The following is a 24863-nucleotide window of genomic DNA, read 5'->3' on the forward strand; positions in this document are numbered from 1 at the left end:
CAGGCTCCCCAGTCCCTGGGATTCTCCAGGCAAGAACAGTGGAGTGGGTTGCCATTTCCTTCTCCAGTGCATGAAAGTGAAAAGTGAAAGTGAAGTCGCTCAGTCGTGTCCGATTCCTCGCGACCCCATGGACTGCGGCCTACCAGGCTCCTCCGTCCATGGGATTTTCCAGGCAAGAGTACTGGAGTGGGGGTGCCATTGCCTTCTCTGATATATGTATCATATACGTGTGTATATGTTTACATACATATATGTGTGTCTATGTGTTATATATGAATGAGTAGATATAGAAACTACATATTCTTTATGTAGAATGTGCATATCATAAGAAGGAATATGTGAGCGAGTGAGAGTTAATAACTCTTATCTCAATATACTAAACTAGAGAGAAGAGAAAGCTAATGTTTAAAATCCACTTCATAAGAGTACTTTCCCTATTTACATGAGTTCTTCTGCAAATTTCACTAGCAAGTTCTTCCCTGAAACACTATACTAAAAAGGGCCACTATAGAATTCTGAGTAAAGTTCAGTTGTTGTTTTTTTTTTTTTCCTTGATTCAGAATCCATTAATTTCCTTTTCACTCTGTGGGTTCTGCTGACCTTTATAATAATGTGAAAAGTATACCAATAACGAAGGGTAAAGATAAAATGAGGTTCTAACCTAGGAAAAAAATTTGATCATTAGTTTTCTCAAATGAAATCAAAGCACAGTGATTTAGATGCCAACTAAAGGCTTTTTAAGTGTAATTCACATGAATGAGAAATTTTTGCAACAAGCATTTTTATCATTTTGCCATTGCTTTCATTAACTTCAAATAAAAATAGACATTTATATATTATTTATGTATTTATTTTCCTATTCTATTCACATTAATGTATATGACCATGGTAATCATATGAAAATTATTAGGAACATTAGATAAGTGAGGAAATTAAAAATGAAAAATTTACATTATGTTCTAAGATTTCAACACAATATGACAACCAGTCCTTTAATCAATATCATTTGACCCCACCTAATCATTTTTCCCAAGGACACTGATTCTTAAGTTCTCCATATTATTACTATACTTTGTGTTTCATTGTGATTTATTGCAGTCTGAATATGTCTCATTGATCTGAAGATAACTTTCATGAAATTTGAGGGGAATGAATTGGATGAATTCAAAGATCCTAATCAAAGGGGAACTTACTATTGTAGGCTAACATTTGAGGATGTACTTCTATGCATTAGGCCTGAGTATATCCTAAGTCACCTCAGGCATGTCTGACTCTGTGACCCTGTGGATTGTAGCCCTCCAAGGCTCCTCCGTCCATGGGATTCTCCAGGCAAGATTAAGGGAGTGGGTTGCCATTCTCTCTTCCAGGGAATCTTCCCAACCCAGGGATCGAACCCATGTCTCCTGTGGCTCCTCCATTGCAGGTGGATTCTTTACCACTCGCCACAAGGGAAGCCCATGTATTAGGAGTATTTATACCTTATTTGTCTTTTAATAATATAAATTATAAAATTAAGTATTTTATTATTTTCCAAAAGATGAGCTGGTGATTATGAAAGCAGAAATAATTTGCCTAAATTCACATGAAGAGTAAGTTGTGGAAAGAGTTAGAGGAATATGTAATCGACTTCAAAATCCTTATCCTTTCAACTAAAGCACAATATTGACTTAAAAATCATAGCCCAGCATCCCCTCAGACTTCTAGGAAAACTTCTTTTTATTTAAAATAAGTTAAATGGAAAATTTTAACATATAATGTTCACTTTCAATCAAATCTAAATAATGAAAATCACTTTTCTTATTTGTGCTTAAGCCACTCGGAAACAACTGCCTGCAAATAAATGCTTCCTAGATGGAAATATTATTTTAAAAAAAAGTGTAAAGAACATCTGTGTGTGTGTATGTGTGTGTGTACTCAGTGTACTTGGTCTCTCAGTCTTATTCAACTTTTTGTTGCCATGTAGGCTGTAGCCCCGGAGAGGGCAATGGCACCCCACTCCAGTACTCTTGCCTGGAAAATCCCATGGACGGAGGAGCCTGGTGGGCTGCAGTCCATGGGGTCTGGAGGAATCAGACACGACTGAGCGACTTCACTTTCACTTTTCACTTTTCACTTTCATGCACTGGAGAAGGAAATGGCAACCCACTCCACTGTTCTTGCCTGGAGAATCCCAGGGATGGGGGAGCCTGGTGGGCTGCCATCTGTGGGGTCGCACAGAGTCGGACACGACTGAAGCGACTTAGCAGCAGCAGCAGCAGGCTGTAGCCCATCAGACTTCTCTGTCGTTGGGGTTCTCCTTGGCAAGAATACTGGAATGAATTACCATTTCCTCCTCCAGGGGATCTTCCAAACCCTGGAATCAAACCCAGGTCTCCTGCATTACTGGCAGATTCTTTACCTTCTGAGCCTACATTTAACTAATAATACAAGTACAAATAACTATTTTCTCAAAAATAAGAATTTCCTTAAATTTTTCTAACCTTAAAAACAAGTATAATTTGTCATTCGTGGTCTGTGAAATTCAGTATTACAAATGAGTTAGTATGCTATTCATTGGTTTTAATAAATAAATCTTACTATACAAGTAGAAGCTAATCACTGATGAAAATTAGTGATAGTGAAAGTCACTTAGCTTTGTCTGACTCTTTGCAACCCTATGGACCATACAGTCTATGGAATTCTCCAGGCCAGAATACTGGAGTGGGTAGCTGTTCCCTTTTCCAGGGGAAATTCCCAACCTCTCCTACATTAACATTTAGAAATTAATTTCAAATTCTACTCTATGATTTAGCTGATTTTAGAATACTTTGAATTACTTTAGTAAGGAATGTGAGTTTGGCTATAACTAGATTTGACTTTTTACAAAAATGACTGAGTCTCTTCAAATGTGTTGCTTCATGGGAGTCTGCTTTGTTGTCCTTTTGGATGAACTTACAGGACTTACTGCTGAGAATCAAAGTAGACAACATGTGGACTTGTAAGTTGTACCAGCAACATTGTGCTACTTACCTTGAAGTTATTTTGAATCAGGGAAATTAATTTACATTGTATACTGAGCCTTTGAAATTGAAAGTGTTAGTTGCTCAGTTGTGTCCAACTCTTTGGGACCCCATGGACTGTAGTCCACCAGGTTCTTCTATTTATGGAATTCTCTAGGCAAGAACACTGAACTGGGTTGCCATTCCCTTCTCAGGGGATCTTTCTGAACCATGGATCAAAGCAGGGTCTCTTGCATTTTCCATCCTCATTCTTTTATCTAAGAGGTAATTGCATGTTTTACTATAGAAGTTCTTGAAGACACATTTGGCAAATATAATCTGGTTCATCTAAAAATTTATTAATATTTTGGTAAGCCAATGAAACAAACCTCCATAGATTTTTATGCATTGCTACAAACAATCTTAAGCTATATCTTGAGTTAAGAATTTCGGATCTACTAATTAATAAGAAACCCAGATGTCATACAGAGACTGAGGCTGGCAGAGGATGAGGAAATGTGAAGCTTTGGTTATTAATAATATTTAGTTCTTTTCTTATTTTACAAATAAATAGAATGTATCAGGGACATTAGGCAATTTCACTAAAGTGATATATCTAGTTAATGGCTAAGACAGCATGATTCCAAACAAATGTTTTAATGCTAACGTTAATGATAAATGGCCTAATTTATCTGAATTTTCAACACAATAGAAATATAATACAGCTTCTGAATTGTAGAGGATGACCTTGAGGCTCAGAATTCTCCCAGGATCTTGGGGTGGGGAGTAAGAAAAACCTGAGTTTTATTCTCTGTGGCATTCAATGAGATCAATTGAAAAAAAACCTTTGTCAACTTGCATCCTGGAATTAAAACAAGTTTTCTTGGATTTCTAATGGGACTTGTCAAGGAGACTTACATAGGGTTCTTAAAGAGGGGCTACCCTTTCTATAGGTGGGTGAACTTTGGAGAACTTCTTGATTCTCATAAACCCAGAAGACTGGAGAGGGACAAAACTTATGCACTGAATTGTTCCTAGTTTGTATGTTTGAAATAGTACTGTTTCTCTTTGGCTTGTGTCCAGTGAGGTCTATGGAAATATAGGTGGCTAAAAGGTCAGAGTTTGCAAAGTTAATCTATGCAGAATCACAAGAGTAAAAATGATATATTATCTAGAATCTGCTTGTTAACCACTGCCCCAGAAAGTCCAATAGCCTGATTTGTTTAAATAAGTGGCATTTTTTAAAAAATAATTGTAGTTACAATGAAAATTAAATAGTGACACTGCAGAATTCAAAGCCAATACACTAACTCAGAAAAAGATACGAGGTTTCAAACTATTAACTGTGGGGAAACTTTAATGATCAATTGAGTAAAGTTGCCTTGGTTCTTTGGTAACTATTAGAAGGAAAATTAAATAAAGAAGTTATTTTCTTTTATAAGGAAACAATTATACAGACAGCATCAAACTTCTCCTTCTCTCAGGTCTACAGAATCATTCCCATCTTCATCCCATTCACTCTGAAACATCCAGCCTGAACAGAGGACCATCTTTTGATTCTGAGTGAAGTGTTTGTTGCTTTAGTTTACTAGTTGAAAAAGATAGATTTTTTTTTCTTTTGATAAAATATCAGATTTTTCAAAGGACTGACAAAGAAAATCTGATGATAGGGCTTAAAATATGTTGCTGCATAGAAACTGGTGGAAAATCATGTTCTGAATTCCAAAGAGGAGAGAGTTTCCCTGTGGCATTTTGTTCTTCTAAAATTTCTTTTTCTTCTGTACATATTAAAGAATGAGAAAAATTATTTTTCATTTTATATCCATATATTCTTATATCCATATTTTTAATAGCTTTCATTTCAAAGTATAGAAAAGGAAGTTAAAATACATAATTTTTTAAAGTGAGAATATTAATAATGACCAATGAAAGGACCTCCAGCATCCATGTTTGAAAGACTGATCTTTGCAAACAGTTCCGAGGTGGGGAAGAAGAGCAGGTAAAATATTAAGAGAAGTGAACATGTGAATGTCTCAATGCCTTATGTGCCAATTTCACAGTGCTTTACCACTCTCAGGAGGGAACCCACATGTTCCCATGTGTATCTGGTGCTTAATGTTCCACATCCATGGCTGATCTTTACTTTTGTACAGTTGTGAAGGCAGATCATACAGCACATATCATACAGTATCTATCTAGGAAGGATGATTCCTTTGTGGAGGCAACCGACAATAGGTTTGGGGGTGAATTTAACCATATCACTGGACATAGATCAATGCATTAGCATTAAAGAGTCAGGAAGAAGATAAGAGGCCCATGATCTTCAGGTTTTTATTAGCATGGTAACCCATGTGCAATCTATTGGACATATGGAAGGTTTTACATGTCTATGGATGAATATTGTTTTTCTTGTTATTCTCCCTTCATATAGGGCAGGCATGAGAGCAATCCCAGGAGGATAAAAAAATAAATTAGGCTTCTTGGGTACAAGGCATTTGGAGTTTAAGTACCAGTTGTATACAAAAGGTATCTGAAAACCAGGTTCCCATCTTCTGGATAAAAGGGCATAATGTCTTCAGTCTTTTAAATATATAGGTGCATTCTCTTCCTAAGGAGAAGGAATAGACCTCTGACTCCTTGGCAAACCAGAATATGCTCAAAATCATTTTTGGAAAATTCTGTCTTTGGCTGCTGTACTCTTTAAATTAGCATCAATGAACCTCATGGAATTTTTCTGGAAAATGTAATACTAAATTCAACATGTTTGAAAATTTGTTATAGGGCAGGAAAATGGCAGGCATTTTAAGTTTACATGGCTAGCTCTTAGAAGCCCACACTTGTCTTCCCTCTACAATTTTTATTTTTTACAAATTTTATATTGGCTTATAGAAGCTGATGTCAACATGTAGCAACATGGAAAAGGGGAGGTGACCAAATTCTGAAGTATCACCTGAACACCCTGAGGATTCTTGTCTGTGTTAATGTTGCACAATTGTATGGTGCTCTTGCCCTAGATGCATATCAATAATATTTATTACAAAACTAATTTCATAAAATCTCTATCTTACAATACTGAAGAATCTAACTTATGACAATTTAATGTATTCCTTTGATATGCACTACAATCAAATATAGAGAGGATATTCTACAGGTTTTAGCCTTGGCTTGGAGGCAAAAATCAGTCACCTAGATATTATTCCTTTTTTGATCATTAATTTTCTCATCTCTAAAACTACAGACAGAACTAGATCAATTGTTCCCCGTGTGACTGACCAAAAGTAATCAAGAGAGCTTTTCTAAAAATTACAGTTTTCTAGCTCCAAATTCAGACTTACTAAGCCATGATGTCTAGGAAGAGGACCTAGAATATCTGTCTGTTTATGAAGATTTTTCACTGAGTTCAATGACTGGTTATGAGTGGCAATGAGTGAATGAGATCACTAAAAATTCTTCCATATCTAAACCTGTATGAAATAGTCTATTTTCTTTTTTTTCTGCAAACCATAGCACCACATAGCTGGATTTTTCCTGAAAACATTAAAGACCTTTCTTCAAAAGAAATAACACAGAATCTCATGTTATTAAAAATACATGAGAATATTTTTCTAGTTTAAAGGAGACAGCAGAGGCCTTGCTCCACTATAAATTTGTGTTTCTCATGCACGTAGATAAAATGGCATACTGCTAGAATATCCAGGGCAAAGCCTAATTTTAAATTTGTTTTCTAAGATCTATCCTGATTTTATATATATGTAAACAAAGGTGGTTAGTGGTGGTATCAGAATTGTGTGATTTCTGTTTCTAAACTCTTTCTGCTGAACCAAATAAAAAGACTAGTATCCTAGCGTATTAAGGTTAATCATTAATATTAACCCTATTTGGGCATCCCTGGTGTCTCAGATGATAAGGCATCTGCCTGCAATGTGGGAGACTTGGGTTTGAGCCCTGGGTTGGGAAGATCCCCTGAAGAAGGAAATGGAAACTCACTTCAGTATTCTTGCCTGGAAAATTCCATGGATGGAGTTCAGAAAATGAAAAAACACACTGAATATATAATGTGTTTTTCTTCGAAACTAAGAGACATAGGCAGATAAGACTAATGAGAGAAAGTTTTTTTCCAAGGAAAAGTACAGAGTGTCCACTCACTCTTTATTCTTTCAATGAAATTGTATTATTTTTATGTCCATATATCCCTTTAATTGAGACTTTAAGTATCTAAGCTTTTTAATAAGTTACAGTGTATTGTATATTTATTTTTTTTAAATAAAGTAACTTGTACTTTGGTGTCTTGCATTACAATTCTACATTAATTACAAATAAAATTTACAGCACATGTTAGTCCACTCTTTTTTTCATTTTCAATATTTATTTTCTTAATCTTACATAACCTCTCAACAAGATATGTGAAGTACTAAGAGTAGGCATAATATGATTATACATTTATATTACAATTACATGTAAAGATATAATTCTTTTAGATGTAGTAGCAATGTGTTAGTATAGAAATCCTCCATATTTCCTGGATATAGGATGAGAAATCGTTTTATTCTTACCAGAGTATATTCTAGTAGTAGTAGAAGCAGCAAAAACAGGATTCCTACATTTTAAAAAATTCTTCTTTATTTGGAGCAGAATGAAATACTCAAAGAATAGAAAGATAAGCCCCAAATTATCTGGGAACTATTAAATTACTAAGTGAAAAGCTATTAGTATTGAAAAGCTACATATTAAAAGAATGTTTCATTTAGTTAAAAGTCCCAAATTTGGTACTGGAAAGTTTCCAAAGACCAGAAAGTGACTGATGATCTTCAATCTGGTGATAAAGTTTATCCACATTCATGTAAAACTTGAAGTCTAATAACTTCTAATCTGAAAATGTAATGAAATGTTCCTTTACATTAAATTAGAAAATAAGCAGTGGAATATTTTTATTATAAGGAAGAAGTCTTTATTTTACTTTCAAATATTTTATGTTTGATACAGGTAGTATTCTGTTTTAACCATTTAATCAAAAGCTCTCCAAAAGTTCACATATTGTGTGAAAACAAAAGGTAAATGAGTATTTCCCCCGTATCTGTGGCAGCGTCATATTGAAAGGAACCCGCATAACCTTGAATTACAGAAGATATATCTCGAAATTATTCTTATATCAACTTTAGTAAAATCATTTTGAATTCTGTGTTAAGATGTCTTTTCTTGGTTAATAATAAATACCTAGGTCAATGCTTATTATAATACTCTTCAAAAACATACCGTGTTTGTTCTGGTAATCATTTTTATGACAAAAATAGTGAAAGTTTGAAGACCATTATAATTGCACGTTTTTGTTTTTTGCCTATTTAGCCTAGAAAAACTTAAGATAGAATCCCATGGGCTTTCTACTACTTGACTAATGCTGCTCTTCTATTTTGGGTGATGACCAACCTCATCTAATAGATTCTTTCCTGTGCCATAACCACAAATTAGCAGAAAACACTCTAGTGTTACCTTCAGTTTGACTTGCTCAAGAAGTATATACATAACTGTTCAGGTGTCTCTCTACTGAAATAACTGTCAATTCCAGTTAAGCTTATACTGGAACTTTTTAATCTTGTGAATCATTCAGTGTATTTGGCTCCTTTTGTCGCTCACAGTGCCTTGCCATTCATAGGAGGTCTGGTTCTAGTTCCCAGAGGCTGAGTTGTGAAGTTCTTATCAGCTACGGGTCTGTGCCTCATGCTGTCCCTTACAGAACACTGGCCAAATGCCTTCTTTCCTTTCCATTGTCTTCCTAGGTAACTCTGTGATAAGTTGCCCAACTCCTCCTTCAAGGACGTACATGCTTCAAGTGTGTGTGTGGTGTTATGTCCGACTCTTTGCAACCCCATGGACTGTAGCCCACCAAGCTCTTCTGTCCATGGGATTTCCCAGGCAAGAATAGTGAAGTGGGTTACCATATCCTTCTCCAGGGATCTTCTTGACCCAGGGTTCCAACTGGCTCTTCCTGCAATTAGCAAACATTGGCAGGCAGATTCTGTAGACGAACTACTTGTTTTCACGTCCTGGATTCTCACAGAGTAATTACATGTACATGAAAAAAAAGCCACTCAATTGTTCCAGACTTTGCTTTTCTAATTTACAAAATAATTATAATAGAACCTACCACATAAGTTATTGTGAGAATTAAATAAAAATGCATTGTCAAAATTCTTAGGTGAACTCTAACCTTGATCAAACTTTGTTGTATTACTATATTTAAAAAATATTTATTCCTATAGAAAATTATCCTTATCTTCCTACTGATTTCTCCAAAAGACTTGGTGAGGAATAACCAGGTAAATGGAGCAGTGTTCTTTTCAGAAACATTTATGCATCTAGTTGAAAACCCAGTACCTGTTCTCCTGCCTTCTCTACTTCTGACAAAGAGTTCCTATCGTGTTTGAAGTTTCTTTGACTAATTTCTAATTTAAATTAGTCAAGATCCCCTTAAGAATGATAGGGAGTGGTTCGGATATTTTAAATTCTTAATATATTTTCCCCATTAGGCAAGCTAAAAAAATGTTCCCTTAATAGGACTAGATCCCAAAAGTCAATCTATAAAAAGACTGTAATATTCCCCACATCATCTTTCCTACAAGGGAGGTTTCAGATTCAATTGACACATGCCTGGGTTCAGTGAAATGAATAGTTTGAATCATAGGTAGGTTTCAAAGATTCTGTTATTTTAAACCTAGAGGCTGTGAATAAATAAATTCAAGCTAGGTAGGTATTAGTTTTTATGGATGTAAATATTTTCTATTGTACATTCTCATGAGCAGTGTTTGCTACTATAGACTTTAGACTCAAATATCAAGTTTGTTTGCTTTTATCTATTGTGCATTAATATCTTTAGCCAGAAGAATCACCCCTAGTTGGTCCTAATATTTGTTTCTCCTACTATGTCCATATTTATCATATACTTTATATGGAACTATGGGTTGGTGTTTCTAAAGCATTACTGTCTATTATACAAGCTGTTCATGGGGCAGTGTACCCAAATCAATACTCTAATAATAACTGGTGATTTGTGTCATTCTTGGAGGGGTAATGATAAAATTAGCTCACTTAATCAGTGCATGCGTGTGACTCACCTCAGTCATGTCTGACTCTTTGCAACCCCATGGACTGTAGCCTGCCAGTCTCCTCTATCCATGGGGATTTTCCAGGCAAGAATACTGGAGTGGGTTGCTCTGCCCTTCTCCAGGTGATCTTCCTGACCCAGGAATTGGACCCAGGTCTCTTTTGTCCCCTGAATTGGCAGGTGGATTCTTCACTAGCACCACCTAGGAAGTCCCACTTTAGCCATATATAGTCATAATGCTATCTCCCATTTCACATGCTTTTTCATTTTTAATGTGATCTTCCACCTTCTATATCAAATGTTGAAATACAGTCCCCTCCCCTTGGCAGGGCTTGTGACTTCTTTGATCAACAGAGTATGACCGAAGTGACGGTATGACACTATGAAGGGTCAGAGAAGGCCAATGCTTTTCCATCTGGTTCTCTAAGGATTTTGACTCTAGGGGAAGGTAGCTGCCCTGTTCAAAATCTGACTCTTCTGAGACTAACATGATGAATATACTGCACTTTGCAGAGAGTAGCCATGATCAATGTTCAGCCATGAGAGTGAGTCAAGTGGGATAATCATTTCATCTTGAGCCTGTGGATGACTAGAGGCCCTTCTGAGACCTTTCCAAACTCCTGTGCATGCGTGCTAAGTTGCTTCAGTCGTGCCTGGGTCTGTGTGACCTTATGAACTGCAGCCTGCCAGGCTCCTCTCTCCATAGGATTCTCCAGGCAAAAATACTAGAGTGGGTTGCCATGCCGTCCTCCAGTGGATCTTCCTGACTCTGGGATCAAACCCACGTGTATTACGTCTACCTGCACTTGCAGGTGGGTTCTTTACCACTAACACTACTTGGGAAGTGCATTCCAAATTTCTGGCCCCCCAAATCATCAGCGATACAAAATGATTGTTTGTTAGTTTGGGGGACAGTTACTTATTCAGCAATAGTAACCACAGCAGTCTCACAATCAGATAGATAGCCTTATAATAGTGAATTATATGGTTTATTTTCTTGGATGCTTCCTAAATATAACAATATCTAATATAATAATTTCACTACCTTGCAAAGTCTGCTGTATGTGAATTTGAAAGATTAACATCGTCAGATCACCAATATTCTTAAAGTATACACACAGGCTTGACACCACCATTCCTGAGCAAATGAACAAGCCAGGATCCTTGAACCACAGCTGGCACTGTAAGCTGTGATGATGAGCTTGGTGGTGAGAGTTTTAGAGCTGCCCTTGAGTAGGAATGCAGAGAGGCTTGAAAACACTAGACTGGTCATTGACAAATTACCTGCAATATACTCTAAAGCACCAGATATATTTAGTTCCTTAAATTTTGTAGGATAAATGCAAGCGAAGGAAGGCAGGAATCCAGACTGGGCTCAATCTCTGCTATGAAATCACTGCCCTGTCTAATTTACTGAAGTGCCACAAAACTGACATCTCTCAAGTGACAATTTCAACCTCAGTACCTTAGGGCACTCTGGCAACCTAAGGAATAACCTGTCATACTTTCAATACCTACCCTCAACAGAGTTTGATTGCTTAAATAAACCAGAATTTCCAAATAGCTCAGTCTTAGTCACTGTCTTCTTTAGCTAAGAGATATACTCTATAATGTATAGCTATAGTATTTTTAAGAATATTTTTGTACTGTCATAACCATGGAATACAGTAATTCTAGGTCTTAAGGTGATTAATTAATCTTTAATAAATTTCGTTTAATATTGATTCCAAACATGACAATTTTGATAGAATTTCACTTGAATGTATGATTTAGAAATTTTTCTCAGCGAGTTTTCCTTTTAAAAACCCAACTGCAAAACAATAATTTGATACTAGTAGTGCATAGATTTCCTTTTAATAGTATTTTATTTGATTCATAATAGAAGAAAAATTCATAAAATAGCTTAATAAAGAGGGTGGCCCACAGATGTTTCTCAGACATTCATTTTTTAAAAGCCCCCTTTAAAAAAATGTATTTATCTATTTTAATTGGAGGTGGTTTTTGCCATACATTGACATGAATCAGCCATGGGTGTAAATGTGTTCACCCATCCCAAAACCCCCTTCCACCTCCCTCCCCATCCCATCCCTCTGGGTTGTCTCAGTGCACAAACAATGATTACAGCTCCATCTTTAGCTTGGGTCAAGAATTTTAAAAATTTAATGCCCAACAGTAAAAGAAAAGCTATATAATTTATTTATAATTGTGCTCCATGTAATATTTAAGCTACAGAAATAAATGAATTAAAATCATCAAGAATTAATTACAAGTATAACTTTGAGGATATCCATAATATATTTTGTATGTGGAAAGTATAATACAGAAGATCAATTCCATTACTGTAAATCAAAAACTAACAAAAACTTCATTTGTTTTCTAAGCTTGCACAACTGAATTTTTTGTTTTCTGTTTGTATTTGCATTATCTAGAATAACATTACTTATGCAATCATAATAAGGTTATTTTATTATCTAAACCATTGAGACTCTTGCTTATACTGGAAATAGAGTAACAGGTACCAGGTTTACTTTTCTGTCTGAAAAAAAATCCCTACAGCTCTTTAAAAAGGAAAATTCTTTAAAGAATGATTTTCAACATATTGGTCATCGGGTAATGGAAGACAATGCTTTCTAAGAGATGAGAAAAATATGTGAGATATACAATTGTCCCAGCTTCCTGATTTGACAGTCCCTAGGATGAAGTGAGCTACTGCTAAAGAATCTGCCTGTCAAAACAGGAGATGCTGGAGACACAGGTTTGTTCTCTGGGTAAGGAGATCCCCTGGAGAAGGAAATGGCAACCCACTTCAGCATTCTTGTCTGACAAATTCCATAGACAGAAGATCCTGGCAGGCTACCATCCATGGGGTCGCAAACAGTCGGACACAACTGAGAGACAGAGTAGGCAGGATGCAACACAGAGAGTGTCCCCAGCAGAGTCCAGTGGATATAATGAAGCTTAAAGTCTAGGAAGACTAAGATAGTGAAGGTTCTCAGGAAGGAATTCTGGAGAGGAGAAAGCTGCAGACACAGAAGCTGAGATATCAAGATGGTCCTCCTTGAATTTTCAATGCAGTACTGGTCAGCCTATACCTCTGAAGAAACTACAAGAGACTGGGGAAATAATCATGCAAGAGGATTAGAAGTAGCAACAACCAGTGCTCACACATAATCGAGAGCATTGTCTATTTTTACAAGCAAGGCAGGAAAATGAACCTCTATGGGATGAATTTTCCACATTTTATTGTGATCCACACAGTCAAAGGCTTTGGCATAATCAATAAAGCAGAAATAGATGTTTTTCTGGAACTCTCTTGCTTTTTCCATGATCCAGCGGGTGTTGGCAATTTGATCTCTGCTTCTTCTGCCTTTTCTAAAACCAGCTTGAACATCTGGAAGTTCATGGTTCACGTATTGCTGAAGCCTGGCTTGGAGAATTTTGAGCATTACTTTACTAGTGTGGGAGATGAGTGCAATTGTGCGGTAGTTTGAGCATTCTTTGGCATTGCCTTTCTTTGGGATTGGAATGAAAACTGACCTTTTCCAGTCCTGTGGCCACTGCTGAGTTTTCCAAATTTGCTGGTATATTGAGTGCAGCACTTTCACACCATCATCTTTCAGGATTTGAAATAGCTCAACTGGAATTCCATCACCTCCACTAGCTTTGTTCATAGTGATGCTTTCTAAGGCCCACTTGACTTCACATTCCAGGATGTCTGGCTCTAGGTCAGTGATCACACCATCGTGATTATCTGGGTGGTGAAGATCTTTTTTGTACAGTTCTGTGTATTCTTGAAACCTCTTCTTAATATCTTCTGCTTCTGTTAGGTCCATACCATTTCTGTCCTTTATAGAGCCCATCTTTGCATGAAATGTTCCTTTGTATCTCTGATTTTCTTGAAGAGATCTCTAGTCTTTCCAATTCTGGTGTTTTCCTCTATTTCTTTGCATTGATTGCTGAGGAAGGCTTTCTTAACTCTCCTTGCTATTCTTTGGAACTCTGCATTCAGATGCTTATATCTTTCCTTTTCTCCTTTGCTTTTCGCTTCTCTTCTTTTCACAGTTATTGGTAAGGCCTCCTCAGACAGCCATTTTGCTTTTTTGCATTTCTTTTCCATGGTGATGGTTTTGATCCCTGTCTCCTGTACAATGTCACTAACCTCAGTCCATAGTTCATCAGGCACTCTATCAGATCTAGGCCCTTAGTATAATCATAAGGGATTTGATTTAGGTCATACCTGAATGATATAGTGGTTTTCTGTACTTTCTTCAATTTAAGTCTGAATTTGGTAATAAGGGGTTCATGATCTGAGCCACAGTCAGCTCCTGGTCTTGATTTTGTTGACTGTATAGAGATTCTCCATCTTTGGCTGCAAAGAATATAATTACTCTGATTTCAGTGTTGACCATCTGGTGATGTCCATGTTTAGAGTCTTCTCTTGTGTACCTGACCTGCCTCTTGAGAAACCTATATGCAGGTCAGGAAGCAACAGATAGAACTGGACATGGAACAATGGACTGGTTCCAAATAGGAAAAGGAGTACGTCAAAGCTGTATATTGTCACCCTGTTTATTTAACTTATATGCAGAGTACATCATGAGAAATGCTGGGCTGGAAGAATCACAAGCTGGAATCAAGATTGTCTGGAGAAATATCAATAACCTCAGATATGCAGATGACACCACCCTTATGGCAGAAAATGAAGAGGAACCAAAAAGTCTCTTGATGAAAGTGAAAGTGGAGAGTGAAAAAGTTGGCTTAAAGCTCAACATACAGAAAACAAAGATCATGGCATCTGGTCCCATCACTTCATGGGAAATAGATGGGGAAACAGTGGAAACAGTGTCAGACTTTATCTTTTTGGGCTCCAAAATCACTGCAGATGGTGACTGCAGCCATGAAATTAAAAGACGCTTACTCCTTGGAAGAAAAGTTATGACCAACCTACATAGCATATTCAAAAGTAGAGACATTACTTTGCCAACAAAGGTCCATCTAGCCAAGGCTATGGTTTTTCCTGTGGTCATGTATGGATGTGACAGTTGGACTGTGAAGAAGGCTGAGCGCCAAAGAATTGATGCTTTTGAACTGTCGTGTTGGAGAAGACTCTTGAAAGTCCCTTGGACTGCAAGGAGATCCAACCAGTCCATTCTGAAGGAGATCAGCCCTGGGATTTCTTTGGAAGGAATGATGCCAAAGCTGAAACTCCAGTACTTTGGCTATCTGATGCGAAGAGTTGACTCATTGGAAAAGACTCTGATGCTGGGAGGGATTTGGGGCAGGAGGAGAAGGGGATGACAGAGGATGAGATGGCTGGATGGCATCACTGACTCAATGGACGTGAGTCTGAGTGAACTCCAGGAGTTGGTGATGGACAGGGAGGCCTGGCGTGTTGCGATTTATGGGGTCGCAAAGAGTTGGACACGACTGAGCGACTGAACTGAACTCAACTGAACTGATGGGATGAATATTTGTGTTTCCCAAATATTCATATACTGATGCCATAACTCCCATTTTGATAGTACTTGGAAGTGAGGCCTTTGGGAATTAATTATAGTTAGATGAGTTCATGAGGGTAGGACTCTGGTCTGATTGAATTAATGCCTTCATAATAAGAGACACCAGAGAGCTTCCCCTCTTTCTTTCTCTGCCAGGTAAGGACACAAAAAGAAGGTGACAAACTGCAAGATAGAAAAAGGGCCCTCACCATCTCCTGATCAAACTAGCACCTAGATCACCATCCTTCAGCCTCCAATATTATGAGAAAATAAATTTCTGTTTTTTTAATATCCAGTCAATGGTATTTGGTTATGGTAACATGAACAGACTAAGATATTTCCTAATGACTAAAGTATTAGCAAGGGTACTCAGAAAGACCTTTCCTCAGAAGTCAGAAATAATTAACACTGGAATGAGTAACGCTTTTGTTCCATGTAAAAAAAAATCTTAAATACAAGGTACAGAAAGACCGAACAAAATTGAATAGTTTAATTGCATACCAGAAGAAAGTTAAGAATATCTGTAGGAATACAAAAAAATATCCAGTAGGCCACAGGGTAAAGTTTACAGTGCCTGGAACCACATCAACAATTATCAAGCTTGCAAAGAAGCAAGGATATATAATCCAAAATAAAGACAAAAATTCAGTCAACCAAAACCAACTCTAATATTTATCAAGATAAACCACACTCTGGCATAAAAAGATGTCTCAAAATTTGGGAGGAATTAAGTGATACAAAATACATTTTCTGACAACAGTGAATTTAAATTAGAAGTCTTTAATAGAAATATCAACTATTTGAAAACTAACACACTTAAAAAATAACCTGGGGAGCAAAGAAAAATTCAAATGAGAACTGAATGTTCAACACACATTTGTAGGATGCCTCTGAAGCAGTACTTAGTGGGAGGTATCCAGCTCTGTATGTGTATGTTTGAAAAGAGGAAAGGTCTCAAATCAAGAAATCAAGTAAAGAAGAGCACGTTAAATACAAAGCAGTCAGAAGAAAGGAACTGACAAAGTTCAGAAATCAATGCAAAACAAAACAGAATAGTGAATTTCATGAAATCAAGTTAGTTCTTTGAGAAAAAATAGTACTGATAAACCTTTAGCAATAAGTATAAGAAAAGAATAGAGGAAGACTCAAATGACCAATATTTAAGAATGAGAGATATGTGAACACCTCAAGTTATGTAGATAATAAAGCAATATAATAAGTAAATATTATGAAAAGCATTGTCAATAAATTCAAGAACATAGATTAAAAATCTATGAATTCCTTAAAAAGATGCAAATTGCCAAAATTCAGTCAAGAAAAAAAAAAGAGATAACCTGAATATTATAGTAAGTATGAAAAAAGAAAACATTAATTTATAGGTAAAACTATTTTTGTGAAGAAATCTCAAGGGATGGATGGATTCATTGGTGAAGTCTAACACAAATTTAAAGAAGTAGTACCAATTCTACAAAAAATAATCTGGAAAATCAAAGAGAATGAAATGTTTCCCAATTCACTTTAAGAAACCATCATTGCCACGAAGTCCAAAGCAAACAAAGACATCACCAGAAAAGAAAACAATAGGCACATCATCCTTATGATTGCAGATTTTAAAATAGTAATAATATAATATATTATATATATAATATTATACTGTATATATCATATAACATATACTAATTATTTAAATGTTAATAGTATGTTCTTATTTATTTTTAGCATTTTGCATCAATTGAAATGTGAACTATAATATGTAATATAGATTAAAGGCAAAGAAGTAGGGTGAGGAATAGGAAAGATACTGTATGTGATGGTTGTTTTAAGTATCAACCTGGCTAGGCTATGGTACCCATTGTTTGGTCAAACTCTAATCTGTATGTTGCTATTAAATTATTGTTGAGGTATGATTAACTTTTGCAATCAGTAGATTTTAAGTAAAGCAGATTACCTTTCATAATGTGGATGAACAGCTTCCAATGAGTTGAAGGTCCTAAGAGCAACAACTCTTACCTGGTTTTCTAGCTGGTAGACCTGCTCTACAGAATTTAGACTTGACAGCTTCCATAACAGTTAGGCATTACCCTTTAATAATCTCTCTATATCTATCTGTCTACATACTTATTTCTGTTTCTCTGGAGAATCCTAACACAGTTTCTTTCTTTATCTGCAACTAAAATGAATTAGATTCTATAAATTTTTTCATCTTTCATATTACTTCATTCAAAAAATCCTTATAATCCATTGCATAGATTAGGAAAGGTGAAGACAAATTATTCTTACCTCTGTAGACAAGGGAAAGAGATGATGTTACTGACCATGGCAATAGATTACATGAACCAGCATCTCAACAGTTTGCAGTTTACCAAGTCCAGTTCCCATTTAGGAATGAAGGACTGGCCATTCTGTTACTACAGAAGACACGGCAACACTATTCCTTTGGTATCTATGTGAGGGAAGGTATGTGTGTGTATATATATATATAATTATATTATATATAAATAATAAATAAATATATAAATATATTTATATCAGTTAAGTTTAGTTCAGTTGTTCAGTCATGTCTGACTCTTTGCAACCGTATGGACTGAAGCATGCCAGGCCTCCCTGTCCATCACCAACTCCTGGAGTCCACCCAAACCCATGTCCATCGAGTTGATGATGTCATCCAACCATCCTCATCTTCTATTGTCCCCTTCTCCTCCCGCCTTCAATCTTCCCTAGCATCAAGGTCTTTTCCAATGAGTAAGTTCTTCGCATCAGGTGGCCAAAGTATTGGAGTTTCAGCTTCAGTATCACTCCTTCCAATGAATATTCAGGATTGATTTCCTTTAGGATGGACTGGTTGGATCTCCTTGCAGTCCAAGGGACTCTCAAGAGTCTTCTCCAACACCACAGTTCAAACGCATCAATTCTTCAGAGCTCAGCTTTCTTTATAGTCCAACTCTCACATGCATACATGACCAATGGAAAAACCATATCTTTGACTAGTTGGACCTTTGTCAGCAAAGCAATGTCTCTGCTTTTTAATATGTTGTCTAGATTGGTCACAGCTTTTCTTCCAAGAAGCAAGCATCTTTTGATTTCAGGGCTGCAGTCACCATCTGCAGTGATTTTGGAGCCCAAAAAAATAAAGCCTGTCACTCTTTCCATTGTTTTCCCATCTATTTGCCATGAAGTGATGAGACCAGATGCCACGATCTTAGTTTTCTGAATGTTGAGTTTTAAGCCAGCTTTTTCACTCTCCTTTTTCACTTTCATCAAGAGACTCTTCATTTCTTCTTCACTTTCTGCCGTAAGAGTGGTGTCATCTGTATCTGACGTTATTGATATTTCTCCCAGCAATCTTGATTCCAGCTTGTGCTTCATCCAGCCAGGCATTTCACATGATTTACTCTTCATAGAAATTAAATAAGCAGGGTGACAATATACAGCCTTGACATACTCCTTTTCCTATTTGGAACCAGTCTGTTGTTCCATGTCCAGTTCTAACTGTTGCTTCTTGACCTGCATACAGTTTTCCCAGGAGGCAGGTAAGGTGGTCTGGTATTCCCATCTCTTTAAGAATTTTCCAGAATTTTCTGTGATCCACTCAAAGGCTTTAGCATAGTCAATAAAGCAGAAGTAGATGTTTTTCTCAAATTCTCTTGCTTTTTCTATGATCCAATGGATGTTGGCAATTTGATCTCTGGTTCCTCTGCCTTTTCTGAATCCAGCTTGAACATCTTGAAGTTCTCAGTTCACGTACTGTTGAAACCTGGCTTGGAGAATCTTAAGCATAATTACATCATTAGATGCTATAATAAGCAAGCATATTATATATCTTGATATCAACCTAAATAAATTATATTGGATTTGTGTATGTTATAACTGAATTAATTGCTTATATCATGTAATATCTCTTAAACTTGTTTTGGTTTAAATATAAAAGAATTATATACAATGTAACTAGCAATTGCATTATCTACTAGTACAAATAATAAATGATACAAATTACCATTCTTTATCTCTAAAAAACCAAACCACTACATTAGATTCACTAATTTCTTACAGTTATACAATTCATCTTTTCATTAAACATAAAGTAGGAAATAACAACTTTGTTATCCTACACTACATTTATGTGGAAAAAATGTGTTATTATTTAGTATGCTATTTTTTCTGGATAAATTTCATGTCAAGGAATTTCCAGGGCAAGGATAATGATTTTCTGACATCTTGCTCAATAGGAGTACAGCTTCTACTAATAAACAAATACCACCTACACACAAGAAAAACACCTTGTTAAATGGAAAATACAATAAGATCTGATAACATTTCTTTCAATGTACACATTTTGTACTTAAAAATGTATATTGCCTAATTATTCCTAAGTAATTGCTCCTAATTGAAAACTTTTAGTTTAAGTTTAATAGTGCATATATTACTTCTTTTGTCCTTGTGACAAACCAAAATTGATACTATCGAACTAAGTTTGGGTACCTGGTTCTTGTCCCATTACAAACCATGAGTGTGGCCTTGGAAGAAATGCTATAATATGTGCTCCTATGAAAAGAATCTCATAAAGAGTATATATAAATTTAAGATGGAAAAAGGCAACTGAGTATGAGCTTGCAAAGTATTATGATTGCTGTTAATTTAAATCCTGCCATTGAGTAAATTTGATCACCTCTTCAGTGAAGCATTTTCTAACTTCCTAAGGAAGAGGTAATTACTCTCCTTCTGTGCTTTATTAAAACATTTGCTCTAAATTGTAATTAAGCCACACACACACACACACACACACACACACACACACATACTGTCTTCAAGGGTTGGGACTATATGCCTTACACATTGTCTGGAAAAGCATATGAGGAGGAGAGGAAAGGTGAGAAAAGAGGAAAGATATCCAGTCTTAGAAATCACTTTTTAGGCAGTTCTATTTCCAGTTTTTAAGGAATCTCCAAACTGTTCTCCATAGTGGTTGTACTAGTTTGCATTCCCACCAACAGTGTAAGAGGGTTCCCTCTTCTCCACACCCTCTCCAGCATTTATTGCTTGAAGACTTTTGAATTGCAGCCATTCTGACTGGTGTGAAACGGTACCTCATTGTGGTTTTGATTTGCATTTCTCTGATAATGAGTGATGTTCAGCATCTTTTCATGTGTTTGTTAGCCATCTGTATGTCTTCTTTGGAGAAATGTCTATTTAGTTCTTTGGCCCATTTTTTGATTGGGTCATTTATTTTTCTGGAATTGAGCTGTAGGAGTTGCCTGTATATTTTGAGATTAGTTGTTTGTTAGTTGCTTCATTTGCTATTATTTTCTCCCATTCTGAAGGGAGAAAATATAGTTTATGCTTATAGTTTCCTTTGTTTTGCAGAAACTTTTAATTTTAATTAGGTCCCATTTGTTTATTTTTGCTTTTATTTCCAGTATTCTGGAAGGTGGGTCATAGAGGATCCTGCTGTGATTTATGTCAGAGACTGTTTTGCTTGTGTTCTCCTCTAGGAGTTTTATAGTTTCTGGTCTTACGTTTAGATCTTTAATCCATTTTGAGTTTATTTTTGTGTATGGTGTTAGAAAGTGTTCTAGAAATTGTTAGAAAGTGTTCTGGAATTGTTAGTGTTGGAAAGTGTTCTGGAAACAGAACTACCTTTTGACCCAGCAGTCCCACTGCTGGGCATACACACTGAGGAAACCAGAATTGAAAGAGACACGTGTACCCCAATGTGCATCACAGCACTGTTTATAATAGCCAGGACATGGAAGCAACCTAAATGTTGATCAGCAGATGAATGGATAAGAAAGCTGTGGTACATATACACAATGGAGTATTACTCAGCTATTAAAAAGAATATATTTGAATCAGTTCTAATCAGGTGGATGAAACTGGAGCCTATTAAAAAGAGTGAAGTAAGCCAGAAAGAAAAACACCAATACAGTATACTAACACATATATTTGGAATTTAGAAAGACAGTAACAATAACCCTGTATGCGAGACAGCAAAAGAGACACAGATGTATAGAACAGTCTTTTGGACTCTGTGGGGGCGGGGGATGATTTGGAAGAATGGCATTGAAACATGTATAATATCATATAAGAAAAAAATTGCCAGTCCAGGTTCGATGTAGGATACAGGATGCTCCAGGCTGGTGCACTGGGATGACCCAGAGGGATGGTACGGGGAGGGAAGTGGGAGGGGGTCCAGGAAGGGGAATATGTGTACACCCGTGGTGGATTCATGTTAATGTATGGCAAAAACCAATACAATATTGTAAAGTAAAATAATAATAATAAAGTAATTAATTAATTAAAAATTAAAACACAGTGAGGATCATTTAAAAAAAAAAAAAAAGAAGTCACTTTTTATTTGCTGTCGGCAGGGTCCACAATTCCATAAAGGAGCTTCATAATGGGATCTGGGCTCCACAAAATCTGACACTGACTTTGTTAACATTCAGTCCATTAATTACATGTTAGCTGTGTTTCCTTTCCCAGACATGCATGTACATCTTTAATCCACACCCATGATTTACCTTATTCTATTTTCAAGCTTTTTCCCATTTTGATATCTTACAGTATTTTCCTATTTTTATATTTTATAAAATTATTTCTTTAGAAATACCACTTCTATTAAGAATGTTCAATAACACATCATCAAAGAAATATTAACTCACAAAACAAGAAAAAATTAATCCTTCTATCCAAATGTAGTTCTAACTTCAAAAGGTTTTTATTTATATTTGACCAATATTTGTATTGCTGTTATCCCAAATAAATCACTTCAACATTTATTGATCAATAGATTAAAATGAAAGTTCTAAACATATTAATTTAAAAGCAACTAATAAAGTATTAATAATATAAATCATTTGGTTGGATTCCCATACAAATTCTTGCAAATTTCTTTCTAAAATCTCACTTTTCTCAAACTTGAAACTCACTGATTTCACCAAAAATGTATTTCATATTCAATCAGTTCTCCTGTGTGTGTTGGTTCTGGGGATGGTGTTAAGACAGAATTTTTAATGTAGATCCAAAACTTAAGTTCACTTTTATTTCTTTTCTCCAGACTCCAGTGGATTTCAAAAGATGCATATGTGAAAGGGAATGGGATGGAGTGTAAAGAGCATTTGAGACTCATTTGAATAGACTTTTTCCACATGTTCCCTTTCTTAAAGTAATAAGCTTCATTTTCCATATGTGTATGTAAATGATCCAGAATCTCAAATTAGAATGGCTCAGTTGTCTGCTGAGATTATTTTGATATATTCACTCCATCTTAATGCCCTTTGCCACCAAACATCAGTGGACCAGTCGGTAAATTTTATTTTCTCTAGGGCTTCATTCATCCCAAATGAATGGGAGATATGTAAGCTTATTTGTTGCAAGTGAATGGGGGATATTTAAGTGCAATGGCATATGTTGCTTTCTAAATCAGTCATAAATTTATAGTATAAAATTATCTAGATGCAGAATGGATACAAAAGTAGGGATGTTGAACCTAAACTTGGAAGGGATAAAGACATCATTCAGCATAATTTCCAACCCTCAAATATCTATTAATTCTTAAATTGGATCATTTCTGTAATTTTGAAAATTTGACATTTAATTTGGTCTTAGAACAATTATTAGCGCTAGTAGATATTTACAGGTTGTTTATTCTATACCTTTAATTTCTTTGAATAACACAATGTTTTCTGCCTTCTAATTCAAAAGCAGAGATTTTACCTTTCAAAACCTTCCATAAAATTGATATTGCTATTAATCTTTAAAATGGTTGGATCTTTTAATAGTTATCTAAAAGTAACAAGTTTTACTAAAAGGAATAAAGGGCTTAGAAATAGATGGATTATGTTTGAATTGTGGATTCTGGCTCTGTCACTTACTAATTCTGGGACACAAGCAAAGCGATTTAAAACTCTCGGTATCACTTTCCTTCTTGTATTATGGCAGTAATGCCTAATTACATAATTCAAAAGGGACAGATAAAAATATTAGAACTAACATTTTGGGGCTTCCCTGGTGGCTCAGACAGTAAAGAATCTACCTGCAATGCAGGATACCAGGGTTTGATCCCTGGGACAGGAAGATCCCCTGGAGAAAATAATGGCAACCCATTCTAGTATTCTTGCCTGGGAAATTCCATGGACAGAGAAGCCTGCTGGAGTACAGTCCATGGAGTCACAGAGAGTCATACATGACTGAGTGACTAACACATACACTAACATTTTTAAAGTAAGTAAACACTGCACATATGTTAGTGAAAATCATCTGGCGTATTTTGAACTGAATGTTGTTGAAGAATTATATTCTCAGTGTTTTTTAATCTCACTAGTCTGTTTGGGCTTAACACATCCAAGCCAGTTGAAAGAAAGTGAAAGTGTTAATCATTCAGTAACATCCAACTCTTGTGACACCATGGACTGTAACCCACCAGGTTCCTCTGTCCATGGAATTCTCTAAGCCAGTTATTATATTGCTATATATCAACTATATACTCAATGTTAAATTTCTAAATTTCTTGCCTATAAAATGGTGGTTTCATGCCAAAAGTCAAAACACGAGAAGGTCTAAGGCAAGTTCCCTCCCATTTAGCACCCTACTCCTTAAAGGGGAGTTCCACTCAGATTAAATCATGTCATTGTACCCCTGCCTCTAGCTCCAGAGCTGTGGCTTAGTTTGCCTGGGGAAAGCAGCAGGCCTTCAAACAAAAAGCATTTAAACTTTTCGTGAAAGAAATGACTTCATTTACCTTAGAATGTGTTGTAGTTCAAAATGAAGGCTTGTGGAGATTGTGGTTAAAAGCAATTGAGGTGAAATTGATAGATGTATTGATGATATACGCTAAACCATCAGATCAGATCAGTCGCTCAGTTGTGTCCGACTCTTTGTGACCCAATGAATCCCAGCACGCCAGGCCTCCCTGTCCATCACCAACTCCCAGAGTTCACTCAGACTCACGTCCATCGAGTCAGTCATGCCATCCACCCATCTCATCCTCGGTCATCCCCTTCTCCTCTTGCCCCCAATCCCTCCCAGCATCAGAGTCTTTTCCAATGAGTCAACTCTTCACATGAGGTGGCCAAAGTACTGGAGTTTCAGCTTTAGCATCATTCCTTCCAAAGAAATCCCAGGGCCGATCTCCTTCAGAATGGACTGGTTGGATCTCCTTGCAGTCCAAGGGACTCTCAAGAGTCTTCTCCAACACCACAGTTCAAAAGCATCAATTCTTCGGCACTCAGCTTTCTTCACAGTCCAACTCTCACATCCATATGTGACCACAGGAAAAACCGTAGCCTTGAC

Source organism: Bison bison, unplaced genomic scaffold (genome assembly GCF_000754665.1).
Source record: "Bison bison bison isolate TAMUID 2011002044 unplaced genomic scaffold, Bison_UMD1.0 scf7180017864517, whole genome shotgun sequence".
NCBI lineage: Eukaryota > Metazoa > Chordata > Mammalia > Artiodactyla > Bovidae > Bison > Bison bison.